The sequence below is a fragment of the Vulpes vulpes genome, chromosome 10, assembly GCF_048418805.1.
Source record: "Vulpes vulpes isolate BD-2025 chromosome 10, VulVul3, whole genome shotgun sequence".
In the NCBI taxonomy this organism is placed as follows: Eukaryota; Metazoa; Chordata; class Mammalia; order Carnivora; family Canidae; genus Vulpes; species Vulpes vulpes.
Window position 1 is genome coordinate 64,215,010 of NC_132789.1, and position 13,136 is coordinate 64,228,145.

At 41.5% G+C, this 13,136-nt stretch overlaps 1 protein-coding gene across 4 annotated transcripts in view; it reads right to left on the reverse strand.

Annotated features, from left to right (window-relative positions):
* The window catches only part of SLC6A15 (solute carrier family 6 member 15), a 43,309-nt gene extending 38,791 nt beyond the window's left edge, over positions 1 to 4,518 (reverse strand). Inside the window, exons 1-2 of one of the 4 annotated variants that reach the window (XM_072724511.1) lie at positions 3,454 to 3,609; positions 2,905 to 3,104 (exon numbers count right to left, since the gene is read on the reverse strand). The gene's annotated coding sequence lies outside the window, so the exon portion shown is untranslated. Of the gene's footprint in view, positions 1 to 2,904; positions 3,105 to 3,453; positions 3,639 to 4,400 lie in introns of those variants that run through there. The other 3 variants (XM_072724509.1, XM_072724512.1, XM_072724510.1) reach the window with 3 other exon arrangements.
* Positions 4,519 to 13,136: the final 8,618 nt, after the last annotated feature.

The following is a 13,136-nucleotide window of genomic DNA, read 5'->3' on the forward strand; positions in this document are numbered from 1 at the left end:
TGAGTGGGAAAAGCCAGTTTCAAAATGCTGCATATTACATGATTCCATTTTGATTTCTTGAAATACAAAAATAATATGAAGGACAGAGTGATGTGGCTGTGGTTATAAAGGGCAACACAGGGATTTTTACAGTGAGGGAATTGTTCTGAAACTTGACTTTATCAACATCAATATTCTGATGATGACACTGTAATGGTTTTGCAAAAGGTTACATTTTCAGGAAACTGCCTGAAGAGCACACAAAAGCTCTCTGTATTATTTCTCAACAACTACATGTGAATCTGTAATATCTCAAAATTTTTTTAAAAGCTGTCAACTCACTAAATCTTTTTGCACTTTTATACTGATAAAACTGGCTAAATTTAGTGAATCCACTAAATCTCATCTGCTGCTCTAATATAATGTTATTGCTAAGAAACTGGAAGTAGAAACTTTCTTGTAAAATCAGAAACCGCAAAAAACCATAAAGCCCTTGACTTTTATACCTTACTCATTCTACAGCATCTGATGCCTGGATACTGTTCTCCCAAGGGTATTTGCTATCATCTTCACTTTAGAATATATTTTAATCTATATTTTCAGTAAATAATACAGTATTAAAGAGCATAGAGCGAAAAGTTATCTTCCCACTCTGTCCCTCAGCATATCTGTAAGTCATCCAACAGGCACTGTTGTATGTATAGTCAAGCTAATATATGTTTTCTCCCCAAACTGGTATGTGTTTTCGCCCCACCCACCCAACCTGTTTCTTGTTACACAACTGTCACTATATGCATAACTCTGCATTTGGCTTTTCACTTAAAAAACTTGCTCTCAATACAATTATTTGTTGGGGGGTGGTTATTAGTTTCATCTTGTCTTAGTAATATGATAGGCCACGGTATAAGTATATATTTAGGTCATTTCCGATAATCTGCTTCAGTGTTCAAGCAACTGACTTTGTATACCTGGCATTTGCATATCTGTAAAATAAATTCCTAGCAGTGGAACTACTTGATCAAAGATTATGTGCTTCTATAGATTTGGTAAATACTGCTGAGTGGCCCTTTATAAAAGTCTCAACTTGGACCACAACAAGCAATGTATGAGAGTACCTGTTTCCCTCTGCCTTCTTCAATGTAGTAATTTTTGATCTTTGCCAATCTGTTAGGTGAAAAAGCTTCCAGTGTAAACACTTAATTCAAAGATAATCGATGAATCTTTTTTTTTTTAAAAAAAATATTTATTTATTTATTTATTTATTTATTTATTTATTCATTCATTCATTCATTCATTCATTCATGAGAGATACAGAGAGAGAGAGCAAGGCAGAGACAGAGGCAGAGGGAGAAGGAGGCTCCATGCAGGAAGCCAGATGTGGGACTCGATGTCCAGATTCTGGGATCACGCCCTGAGCCAAAAGCAGACACTCGACCACTGAGCCACCCAGGCGTCCCACAATCAATGAATCTTATGTGAAAGGATACTTTTGTGCATTAATCACAAGGAAATAAAGTGAAATAAACTGAAAACAGTTCTATACCAAGTGATACTGTACAACAATCCTGTAATCCTGTCTCTGGGACTAGTTATTCACAGAGAAATATCAGAAAATCATTATTGGCCAAAGTTAATATTTAAGTAGATAAACTCATTAAAAATTTACTAAATGCATGCAGAAGAGTAGTAGTTAGGACTTATTTTAAGTTACAAGAGAAATTGGAAATAAATATAAAGATTCCTCCTGGCATGTAACTTTAAATGTTTTCATGTATTAGACCGTGCCCACGGAATCTTGTTCAGAAAGAATTTTAATTTACTCTGCATAGAATATATTAAAATACACAATCATGCCTATGTATATAGTAACAAACAGTCAACACACTACCCAAAAGAAGTTGAGAAATAAATTGAGAAGTGAAAGTTTTCAGGGCTTTTGATAATCAGCAAGGTCTCTTTCAGGTCTATCATTGTAAATCAGTGATTTTTTTTTCTACCTGGGTAACCCCAGAGTTCAACAGAATGCAAATCTCTTCCTATTCATACCCAAGTTTTATTTTATGAGTGGACAAGCACATTTTCTAACATGCACACAGCAAAATTTGAACCCTGATCACTGGGGAAATTAATGATTATAAATGCAGAGTTTAGGTTTTAGTAATTATTCTAACTTATTTTAATGACTGACAAGTAAGGCATCTCATTTGATTACTGGTATTTCAAATAGCTATTAGCCCATAAAAAAAAATTTCTACTTGCTATGGCTTGAATGTTTGTGTTCTCCACTCCAAATTTATATATTGAAATTCTAACCCCAAGAGGATGGTATTAGGAGATGGGGACTTTTGGAGGTAATAAATATAATCCCAGAAAGCCAACTAGTCCCTTCCAACATGTGAGGACACAGCAAAAGACATCATCTGTGAAGCAGGAAGCAGGCTCTCACCAGACACCAAATCTGCTGGTGCCTTGGATTTCTCAGCCTGCAGAACGATGAGAAACGAATTTCTGTTGTTTATGAAGCATCCAGTTTATGGTATTTTGCTACAACAGCCTGAACAGACGGATCTCTTATTTACGTTATTATTCGGTGACAGAGCATGCATTTTCTAGAGACATGTATATATATCTTTCTTAATGCCATTAAAATATTACATCTTGGGCAGCCCGGGTGGCTCAGCGGCCCAGGGCCTGACCCTGGAGACCCGGGATCGAGCCCCATGTCGGGCTCTCTGCGTGGAGCCTGCTCCTCCCTCTGCCTGTGTCTCTGCCTCTCTTTCTGTGTCTCATGAATAGATAAATAAAATCTCAAATAAATAAATAAAATGTTACATCTTAAGATGACATGTATTGGGAGTATAAAGTAATTCTTGAACCAAGAATACCACGTGCAATCAGGAAAGAAAGAAAAAAAAAAGAACACACCGTAAGAGATCATCTTCCTTTCAAAATAGTGTGAATTCGGGGAATCCCCGGGTGGCCCAGCGGTTGAGCATCTGCCTCCAGCCCAGGGCGTGACCCTGGAGAGCCGGGATCCAGTCCGCATCGGGCTCCCTGATTGGAGCCTGCTTCTCCCTCTGCCTGAGTCTCTGCCTCTCTCTCTCTGTCTCTAATAAATAAATAATCTTAAAAAAAAAAAAAAAAGTGTGAATTCTTGCCTTCCTGAATGTCTCGCGTGCAGGAAAGCGGTCCATGAACTCAACAATACACTTGACTCCAATAAATCGCCATGGGTCCCTGATCACGCGGCCACAAAAAATACAACATGACAATTCTGATGATCAAAACCCCCCGACCTCAATGAGACGCATACCCTTCCCGGGCCACCGGGCCCCCCAGCGGGCACCCACGAGGAACCCACTGCACTAGTCGGACCTGGGCGCTCACTCGCTGTGTGTCCTGCGGAAAGGAGGCGGGGGGGGGGGGGGGGTGCTGGGGTCGCTCGGTCAGAGGATGCTACTTCCTAAAGCAAACCTGTTCCCGGCGGTGGCAGGTGCAGAGCAGCTCCGCAAACTGGACGACGAGGCGCTGGGCCGCCGGTGGGAGCGCCAACGCCTGGGACCCGCGGACCGCGCCGACCGAGCCCCGCGCCCCGAGCCCCGCCCGCCCGCGAGCGGCGGCCGCAGCCTCATTTGCATAAGCACCCAAACACTGCTGACGTCACGGCGCGGGCCCCGCCCCGTCTTACTCCAGCCGCTGCCTCCGAGCAAAGGACGCGGAGCGCGGGGAGCGAGCTGCCGGCCCGGGGGGCGACCCGCGGCCCCCGCGGCTGCGAGGCGCGGTCCCGGCCGGGCGGGTGCTGTGGACCCCCCCGGGCCCGGCCCGAGCTCCGCCCATCCCCGCCGCGCTCCCGAGACCCCCGGCCCCAGCTCGCCCCGGGCCACGTGCCTCGGCGCCCCGCGGCCCACGTATCGACCGTTTCCCGCAGGACGCCTCGGGCGACGGGGGGCGGGGGTCCCGGGCGGACGCGGCCTCCGGAGGCAGGAGGGGCGGGCCCGCTGCCCCCCCCCGGCTCCCCTGGGGCTGCGGGCGCCGGGCTGCCCCGACCCTACCAACTTTCCCCTCGGACCGCGCGGCTCGGGCCGCACCCCTGCAGCCCGCCCGGGCTCCACCAGGAGCGCCCAGGTCTGGGGGGCCCGGGGGCGAGCCCGCGGCCAGAGGGGAGGCCGGCGGCTCGTCCCGACCCGTGCGCTGCCCCTGCTCGCCAACACCCCCCGCCCCGCATCGGGCACAGGTGCGGGACGCAGCCTGGAGGTCGCCCGCCCGGCCCCACTTCGCGCTCCGAGCCTCGCAGCTGCCCCCTCCCGCCCCGCGGGGGCCCCCGAGTCCCGCCCGGGCCCCGTCCCCCCACCCCGGGGCGGCCGCCGGGGAGCCCCGCCCGGCCCAGCCCCGGGCCCTCGGCAGCCCGGGCGCGTCCCTACCGTTCGCGGGCTCCACCGCGCACCTGCCGCCGCGTCGGCTCGGGCAGCTGCAGCAGCGAGGCCGGAGGGGCGGGCCCGGGGCGGGGAGCCGGGGGGTCGCTGCCGCGGGCGGGCGGGGGCCGGGGGGCGGCGGCGCCTGCGTGTCGGCGGGGCCCGGGCGCGAGCTGCCGGCGCGCGGCTGCGTGCGCGCGGGTGTGAGCGCGGGTGTGACGGAGGCGCCCACGTGCCCGGCCCGCCCGCGCCGCGGCCGCCAGCTGCCAGCCCTGCGCCCGGGGCGGCCTGGACCCCAGGCGCCCTCTGCCGCCGCCGGCGCTCCCCGCCTGCCGGTCACCCCCTGGCAGCGGCGAGCCCCCTGGGCGGCGGCCCCCCGCCCCTCCCCGCCCCGGGGCGCCCCGCCTCGCCCGGTCCCCCGCGAGGGCTCCCCGTGGGGCGCGGAGGCCGCCGAGACCTCCACACGGCCGCGCCACGTGCGGGATCCCCGGCGCCCAGCGCTGAGCCCAGAGCTTCGCCTTCTCCCTGAAAATGGCTGAGCCTTGCCCCACAACGGAGCGTATGCTCCAAAGGTTAAGCGCCGCGTCCCTGAAACTCTTTTAGGTCCTTTCAAAATTTCAAAGCAATGCGGAGTCAGCCTGAAACAAAGGAGGGGAGCTTCAGGGACCCTGTTCACCTGCAGACGGTGACTGTTTCCATCACAAAATACCTTTGCGCACTTTTAGGCCTTCCAGCAATCCCTCGCATTTTGACAGTTTGTGTCCAATTAAGACAATTAAACCACCAGGCCACTGCAGATAGGTTTCTCATGCAGTTTAAAAAAAAAAAAAAAAAACTGGAAAGAAATCACAAGACCTCACTTTCAGGTCAGAACATTGCAACTAATCCTTAGCTTTTACTACAGCCTAGAGAGCTTTTTTTCTCAGTCTCTTCCAATCTCACCTTTAAAATACATATATTTTTTAATTAAATTAGATTTGATTCCCCGGATGCCTCCCCCCTGCCCTGAGCAAATAAAGACTCAGGCTAAAGAAAGACATATTTCTTCCAGAGGAAGAAAGTAAAAAATCGTTCCAATAAACTTCATGCAAAACACAGGGTATATTTTGTTTTTTTACTTCACATAACTGGTGACAGGCAAATATATCATTTTATATACTGAAGTTGATATACAGTAGAAACAATACTAATAACAACTGAGAAGAATTTAAATAAGTAGAGCTGTGTCCTCCATAATCAGGATTAGGTTTATCTGTGGGAAGGTTTTCTGTATGCTCACAAGAATGGTTTATGGTGGTCCAAAGGAGGCCTACTTGCCTACAAGTATTCCCTCCTCACACTTGTTCACTGACATTTGACACCTACTTCAAATACATGTACAAAGCTGCAGGTCACAAAATATGTGTGGAGTGATACCCCCAAAAATGACTAATATGAATTCATGTCTTAAAGCCAATAAGAATAAGAGAACATAGATATTGAGTTCCCCACTCAATACCTAGAGCATTACAATAGCTCATTTAAGCTTCCCAATTAATTAATGAGGTGACTTTAGAGATTAGACAGAGGTGATACTCAAGAAAAAAAAGCTTACAAAAAGCCAAACAGCTAGTTCAATGACAGAATGGGCATTTTTACCTAGATCTGACTGGCTTCAGAGTTCACAGTTTTTCATGCCGTCTTGTAAACTTTTAATGAACGTATAAATTTTAACGGGAGGAAAATGTAGAATTAACACAAGGGCTATTCACCTTTGAAAATAAGAAGTGGATTGGGGGCTGGGAAGATCCCAAAAGGAGAATATAGAAACTCTAGTCACAGAGGTAAAAGTGTATTTTTAATTTTAACGGTAAAGACCCTTCAATGACCTAATGTCCAATCACGAATATCTTTTAGGTAACAATTATTGAGGGTTTTTTTTATCACGCAGGGAAAAATGATCACATGCTGCTGGTGTGGGGGCGAAAAGCCAGAAGGGGAAGAGCTGGAGTTTGAAGAGTTCAACCTCCAAGGAAAGGGAGGCTAGTCTGTTTTGGCCACACTGTATTTAATATTAGCAAATATTGATTCAAAGTTAGGTATGTGCCTTGGCAAGGTGCAGAATAATTTAAACGCCTTATTTTTCCTAATTCTTATACCAACCCTATGCAGTAGGTAGTGTTATTAGCCACACATGCAGAAGAAAAAAAAATGAGGCTGTGGTTGTTCAGACTTGCAGCCAGAAATCATCTTATCTGTTAGGTACCATTAAATAAATACCTGCCCCTATCTGAATCACTTTCTGAATCTGATAACCTATTTTGAAACACCAAACCCCCAAAATGACAACATTATGCAAAAACTCCCAAATATAAAGCACCAGAGTTCATAATAATAATGCAAAGATTTACCAAAAAAAAAAAAAAAAGATTTAAAAATCACAGTACTAAAGGAAAATATTTAAATAAATTCACACCAGGAGATTATGTTAATTCATTCTCCTCTTTGTTATACATATAGTATATTGTGGAAATTCTTTTTTTATTCTGATAGAAAATGTTATTATATTATTTATTGTCCATGTTAAAGGTTATTTGAAATACAGTTTCAAATTTTTACGACACCAAAGTCTGCACAACCCCAAAGTACCTAGTGAAAACCCTATTCATCCTACATCTTCTTGACCAATGAAGGGCTAAGATGTAGAAGCAAGACAAGTAACTCTATCATTTGATCTCCCTATAGGTAGAGGATGGGTTAATTGAATTGACAAATGTCAAAGCAATCAAGTCAGTAGGTATGGTTCGAAACTCACAATGTTGTTTCAACAATAATTTGAGGAAAACAGGACAAATAAAAAGTTATTTTTCTTTTGATTTGCATCAAAATAAATGCTTACAGTTTTCACTGACATCTCTAGTAACTCTATCCATCTTCTCTTATTCTTCTCTTTCTAAATGTTAATGGCTTTGGGGCTCTGTCCTTGGTCCTTACGTCTTTTTTTTTTTCTCATACTCTCAAGTGATTTCAATCCCTATTTTCTTTCAGGTTTGATTTAAATAATGGTCATGTTAAAAATATTTAAAATATTTAATTTTCTGTAACTAAAACTCTAAGGAAATCGAGCATAGAGAGAACCAGCATCCCAGGAAGGGAGCCAGGGTGACTAAGGTAGCAGAAAGGAAGCACCTGGGGGACTTAGGGAACAGCTATTTTTCCAGTAGTATGAAAATATTTCGGGGCACCCCTGGGTGGCTCAGCGGTTTGGCGTCTGCCTTTGGCCCAGGGCATGATCCTGGAGTCCTGGGATCGAGTCCTGCATCGGGTTCCCTGCATGGAGCCTGCTTCTCCCTCTGCCTGTGTCTCTGCCTCTCTCTCTCTCTCTCTATCTCTCTCTCTCTCTGTGTCTCATGAATAAACAAATAAAATCTTTTTTAAAAAAGAAAATATTTCAATATTCCTTCCACTGGTGCAGCTCAACAGTGGTGATAACTGAAAACTGTTTATTCAGATTAATGTGTGTTTTTGGATATGTTATTTCTGATATTAAGGAAATATCATTACTAATTTACTGAGTTTTTAAATCATGAACTATTTCATTCAGCAAATATTTATTGGATATTTACTGTATAGCAGGCACAGTCCTGGATGCTTAAAATATATCAGTAAAAACATTAGACAAATATCCCTAACCTCATAGAATTTATAATCCAGCAGAGTGGGGCAAGAGAAGGCAAAAACTTTACAGTAAATATAATAAGTAAATCAATATAATATGTTTAAAAGAGCTAAGTGCTATAAAATTTTTTAAAAAGATAAAGTAGGCTAAGGGAGTTAGAAGATTCAGGAGAAGGAGGCTGCACTACAAGTGTAAATGGAGTTGTCAGAATAAGCCTCTGAGATTTTACTGGTACGGTGACTTAAAGGACTTGCAAAAGTTAGCCTGGCATGTTCCAGGCAGAGAAGTCAGTTGCTGAAAACACCCTAAGAGGAGTTTGCTCCGTATGTTTGAAGAACAAAGAAGAGACCCAGAGGTAGCAAATTCTTGCCTTAGGCTATAACGGCGAGTTTATGGTTTTTAAACTTTAATTTCTGTTATAAAATTTATATTCATATTTTTTGATGTTCACACATGCTTTAATTTCTGGAATAAATCCCACTGGACTATGATATACTATTATTTTTTATTTAAATTGATGGATCCAACTTTTCATATTTTTTAGTTTTATATCTATATACAAAATGAAATTATTTGTGATTTATGTTTCCCTTACATTTCCTTAAAATCCAGGGGGATCCCTGGGTGGCTCAGCAGTTTAACGCCTGCCTTTGGCCCAGGGCGCGATCCTGGAGTCGCGGGATCGAGTCCCACGTCAGGCTCCTGGCATGGAGCCTGCTTCTCCCTCTGCCTGTGTCTCTACCTCTCTCTCTCTCTCTCTCTCTCTCTCTCTCTGTGTGTCTATCATAAATAAATAAATAAATAATAAATAAATAAATAAATAAATAAATAAATAAATAAATCTTAAAAAAAATCCAGGTTACTAGAGCATTATAAAACGAGATCCATAGTTTACACTCCTAATCTCTCAAACACTCTTACAGAAGATAGAATTTGTTTATTACTTGCCTGGGAATTTGAAGAAAGTAGGAAGGGAGTAGTACATAGAGATACTTCAATATTCATTGACTTTCTCTATTAGTCTATTTAAAGTAACTATTTCTTAATTGAGTGAATTTTGGTAGTTCCTTTTTTCTAATTGTTCATTTAATTTTTAGAGTGTTGCAATAAATTTGTTAGTACTATTTTATTTTAAATTCTAGATTATATTTGTAGACACACACACTTTTCCATAATGCTGTTTATTTTGATCTTACCTCTTTCTTTTCTATTAGTCTTGCTAAACATTTGTCTATTAGTCTTTTCAAAGAATCAATTTTTGATATTGTTAGTGATGCATTTCTTGCTTTCTTGTGAATTTCTTTTCTCATTTATAATTTTAGTTGTCTTTTCTAGCTTTTGGATTTGAACAACTGCTATTATATTGCTTTGGTATTATAATTTACTCTTCTAGCACAGCATTAGTTACAAACTACAAATTAATTAAGTGATCCTTTTAAATAATTTCAATTCCTAGTTGCATAATTTATAAGCACAATTTTAAATTTTATTTTTACTGCTGATCATTTATGTTGATATTGTAGTGAGATAACTTGATCTTTGTAATATCAATTCTTTTGGAATTCTTGAGACTTTTTGTGGTCTAGCATTTGTTCATTTTTTAAAAAATCATTTATGTTAAACTCAAAAGAGTGCATATGTTTAATTTGTTAGATTAAGCTCACTAATTATGGATTTTAAATCTTCAAATATGTAGCATAAACTTTAGTGTCCATATGATTGTATAATCCTACTCCAACTAGATTTTTTTAATGTGTATTTTATTTATTTTTGTTTGGTTATTCTGGGTCATGTTCTGATATCTGAACCAACTAACATAGCTCTGAAAATGAGATTCATAGTTCCATAATGATCACATTGAGTAGAAGAAATTTCTCCTAGTGAAAGAAGACACTATTAACAGAAAAGGAGCATGAATGTAGCCAAAAATATGGGCTAATAGAAGAACCCACACAAAGCATGGTATGAATATACCTTCTACAGGCAGTATAGTTACATTAGATTCTAGAAACTTGGTGTTGGAAGAGGTCAACAAAAGGATGTGACTGCTGGTTGACCCATGAGCTGCACCCAGGCAATCAGAGGCTCCTTAACCTCCAACCCTGTCCTTAGAATGTGTATTCCTCTTACCGTTCCCATAGCTGGAGACATTTCAAGAATGCAACCTTGGGAGAGTAATGTGTTGTTAAGAACATCTGGATATATACAAAAATGAACCCCACTAAGGCCTCTATAGCAATTTTTAGGAAGCTGGTGGGCAAGTAGAGATATTTACTCATCTTGTAGCAGCCTCAAACAAGCCTCATATGTAAGTTTCCTTGCTTATTAAACCTGGCACTACCAATCTGGAATGGTCTGCCTCTTTCTTGGGTCTCTCCTTGCCCTCTGTGGACTCTGCCTAGTTTCAGATTTCACCTGGGGAGTTCTTGAGGTTTCAAATCAACAGTTGAATTGGTGAGCCAGCCAGTGTCTGAAATATAGGCGGCCACCCCCCACCACCACCACCAAGAGAGGTCGATGGCTAACCCAGGATTTCTACAATACTTCTTTCCCGAGTTGCAGGAGGGATAAGTAAAGTCGCATTATAACAATCTTCTAGAAAGAATTATCCTAGCTTTCCAATAGCAACTTTGTAAATTTTTTTAAAAAATGATTATGACAATCTCTTTTGTATGAGGAATCCCAAAACAAACACACAAACACAGGCAAAGTTACACACTGTAAAAAAAAAAAAAAAAAAAGTCACACACTGTAAGAGAATGAGAGATAAAGGAGAAAAGCTTGTAGTGAGAGAGGGGCTACATCATTCATGGGCAAAAACAATCAAAATCTAGATCAAATATCAAATATTGTAAATTTGTAAACCCCTATAGTTTGAATTCATACTATTCATAGTTCTCACTCAGTTTTGTCATTGTTCTTCAGTCCCTTTCCTCATATTAGAGAGACTATCAGAAGCTCTTTTACCCATTACAGGAATTTCATGAAGCCTTTAAAAATAATTTTAAAAAATATAAGCACATTCTAGAATCAATTCCAGACTCTCTTCCTTAAGATTCTTTCCCCTTAGAACCACTCTAGTACGAACATTCTTATCAGTCTTGTTGGTCAGCAAAGCAGGACCATTGTAAATGTGCAGGAATAAGAATTTAATATAGGAAATAAAAGTTAGAAAATGTGGAAGGAATTAGAAAAGGGAAGTAAAGTTCAAGATCAATGCAGCTAGAGATCACTAACAATGTAGCCTGAAGCAGTGTAGCTGGTGGAGATTTCCAAGACTACAGTGAATCCCAAGAAGCCACTGTGTCTGGCCATGTGATCTTGTGAGAGTGGTGACTTCCACTTCACTTCTGTTCTCCAAATTACATGTGTTCCTTTTATTGACAAACCCTCACAGTTTTCAAAGAAGGGTATTCTTAGCCTAGGGGTACTCTCTAGTGAGGTTTGGAGGTCCTTCAGCCATCCCGTGGAAAGCCTTCTCAGCACACATGCCCTAGCTTCCTACTTTGGCCCCTATGGGGCGTGCACAACACAACAACTGCAGATCAACAATCATTATCTGCCTTTTGTAGAAAAGAAAAACCAAAATGTAAATAAAAATTTTAAAAAGTAAAATAAAAGTTTAACTGCTAAAAAAAAAAAAAAAGTGTGCCCACCTTAGAGGGAAGTAATGATGGCATTGAACTGACGACAGCCAACCTACCTCCTAACATCTCTAGCTTTAAATGAGTTGTGTGTGTGTGTGTGTGTGTGTGTGTGTGATATTTTCAGTGTTTTTATCCTGTGCTGACTTTACAAATTGAATTGGGAAGATTTCGTTTTACTAAACTGTTGACTAGTGTGTATATATCTTCTTGGAAGTATCTCTTCTTTAAAAGATTGAAATGAATTAGCTTGCAAAACCATCTGGGCCTAGTAATCTTTCAGAGGTAATTCATGTTTTTTTCCAAGAGCTTCTAAAAAATCTGCCTTTTTAGGTTTTCTTCTTCCTTTTTAGTCATTTTAGAAAAAAAAACATTTTTTCAGAGCCTATTCTTTATTTCAACCAAATGCCAAACCTAGAATTGGGCATAATATCATATTATACTTTAAAAATATGTTTCGTAGTTATGCTTTTATTAGTCAAACTTGCTGTACAACTAACTACCCAAGAATTACAGCTGCTTACAACAAGCATTTTTTTACTCATATGACATTCTGACAATTGCAGTGAGCTCAGTTTTTACTTCTCTAAAGCTTCATATAAATGAAACCAGTCTATTTTCTCGTCTTCTTTAATTCAGAATAATACCTTTAAAATTCATCCATGTAGTGGTAGTAGTTCACTCCTTTTTATTATTGAGTAGTATTCTTTTGTGTGAATATAAATATACAATCTTTATCCATATTCCTATTGATGGATACCTGGGCTACTTCCAGTTTGGGCTATTATGATTACATTGCTATAAATATTCTTTCAAACTTCTTTTCACTGATATATTTTTTTTATTTCTCTTGGGTAAGTTCCTAGGAGTGAACTTCCTGTGCCATGTAGTAGATATATGTTCAGTTTATAGGAAACTGAATAACATTTTCCAGAGAAATCGGACTTCAAAGTCTGTGTTCTTAATTATTATGCAATAGAGGTGAAATGAAATTTGCATGAAAAATGGGACTTTTCCAGATAGGAAATTCGGGGAAAAATATTTCAGATCAAGAAAACATTAGCAAAAGCATGTCTTTGTGCAAATGAAGTTTACTCAAGAGAGGGAACTGAGATAGGGTTCTGGTACAGTTAAGAGATGAGATTGCAAAGGTAATTAAGTCATGTCTTGGTGAACTGCTTGATCACAGTGCTTAAGATTTATGGCTTAAGAACATTAAAAAATTGGAAATTATAAGAGTCTTTTGGGGGAAAGAATAATTATTTATTCATTCACTCATTCTTTACAGTAAACATTTGCTAACTGCTAAGCACATGCAAGCATCACAATGGTCTTTGCAGTGCTTTAAGAAGTGCTAAAGGTCTGGGAAGGGAAGAACATCTCTAAGAAATACTGAAAAGAACAATTGCAAAAGATTTTGTGGTTAATTAGACACAGTTTACT